This window comes from Erpetoichthys calabaricus, chromosome 7 (assembly GCF_900747795.2).
Source record: "Erpetoichthys calabaricus chromosome 7, fErpCal1.3, whole genome shotgun sequence".
NCBI lineage: Eukaryota > Metazoa > Chordata > Cladistia > Polypteriformes > Polypteridae > Erpetoichthys > Erpetoichthys calabaricus.
In genome coordinates this window covers 23,223,192-23,224,947 of record NC_041400.2, presented here as the reverse complement: position 1 = coordinate 23,224,947, position 1,756 = coordinate 23,223,192, and the positions used below count along the sequence as shown (strand labels likewise).

The following is a 1,756-nucleotide window of genomic DNA, read 5'->3' as shown; positions in this document are numbered from 1 at the left end:
AAAAAAAAAAAAAAAACACCCCCCACGCAGGTTGCTTTGCACAGGGTGATGCTCAACCCTACCCTGGTTGGTTTAGAGAAGGGGGAAAAAAAAAAAAAAACTACTTCCTCCAATAAAACCTAATGAAATGAAGATGATCACAGAGGTGAAAACCAAACCAAAAAGAAAACCCCACAGGACATTTTCAGGGCTACTGAAAAAATCTTATGCCAATAACAAATCTGACCATATCTTTATACAAGAATACTTTGAAAATAAGATACTGTACATGCAATAGAAATGTCTTCAAATGCAAATTTAGAAAGTCAGTTATCGTTAAATTTTATTTAATTCACACAAAAGATATCAAAAACCTCAGTAATTGTAAATTTTAATTAGTAAAAAAGCAAATGGTTAAATTACAAGTGGTTTGTGGTTGAAGAGCTTTGTATAAAATAAGATGACACTGGCGATTTCACTTTATGCCATCTGCTCACAAAAAATATGGCTATACATACACAATAGTCAACTGCCCAAAGAATGAGAATTAAACAACCAAAGTCAAAAAGTAAGGAAACTGCTTCCATAGGACATATGTACAGAATGGTAAACATACAGATCAATGGTGAATGGCATCCATTTCCAAAAATATAATACAGTATGTAATAGTTATGACCACCACAATATTTGAATAATCTGATGTCCCTCTACAATCAGCTCTATTATGGAGACTTCAAAGCAAAAAAAACTGCTGAACCTCAGCGTCCACTGCTTCAAATGACTTACAGATGACCTTTTAAAAAAAATAAAATAAAATAAATTAGTAATCTACTTGAAAACATATCAGGTTTAACACCAGAAAATTACTTTGTCAATAAGACAAAGAACAGTGCTCAAATAGTTAAGCTATAGTATGTGTGTAGTGTAATTGACCTGGTAAGACAGCTTAGACTTCTCCATAATTTCTACATTACTCTTACACTGTAGTATTTCTTTCTGTATTAACTTATAATTCTGAAAATTAAGACTCTTCAGAAGAGAAAACATTTTGCTTTTGTTACCTTAACAAGCATTAACAACTTAATGGGCAAAATAACTGACTTAAAAAAGGCTTTATGCTAATTCCATTTGAAGAAACTGAGTTCTTTAAAAAAACACAAATAAACATCTAAAACGTTTTAACAAACTATTCATTAACACTTGTACATGGAGCCACTAAGTTCAGATGACTCAAACCTTAGAATAAATAAGGGAGTTAGAGACAATGCACAGAGAATTACTTTTAAAATCCAGAACATCTCATTTTAATTCTTTTATTTAAATGTTCCTTGCTCAAACATTACCACTGCCAAGAACACAAGCAGAAGTATTGCCAAGAAGCAAGAAATCACTCTACCACGCCTAGGAAGAGAGGTCATCACAAAGATGGCTCTCATGGTAGCGTGGGCACTACATATTACTATAGCATACAGACCACAGTTAAACGTCTACTCAATATATCTTTCTAGTCCAATAAGAATATAAAGACAAAGTGAAGATATATGCACACTTATGAATTTTAAACAAATTCTGTGCAAGATGAACAACACAACAACTTATCTAGCAGAGAACTAACCAAACCATTCTCTTAGCTAACCAGTAAGAGAACACAATTTACCTAACAAGTAAATGCAAAGATTTACAGATTGGGGAAACTCTCTAAACACAAAACAATACTTGTACCCATTTTTATTCAAGGACACCCAATTCATTTTATTCAGCTTTCAATGCATGCAGC

At 32.6% G+C, this 1,756-nt stretch overlaps 1 non-coding gene across 1 annotated transcript; it reads right to left on the bottom strand.

Annotated features, from left to right (window-relative positions):
* Window positions 1-1,298: 1,298 nt before the first annotated feature.
* LOC114655214 (small nucleolar RNA SNORA24) lies at window positions 1,299-1,427 on the bottom strand. Its single transcript, XR_003716876.1, has one exon. It is a non-coding gene; the product is annotated as a small nucleolar RNA SNORA24 (small nucleolar RNA).
* Between the last annotated feature and the right edge of the window lie 329 nt (window positions 1,428-1,756).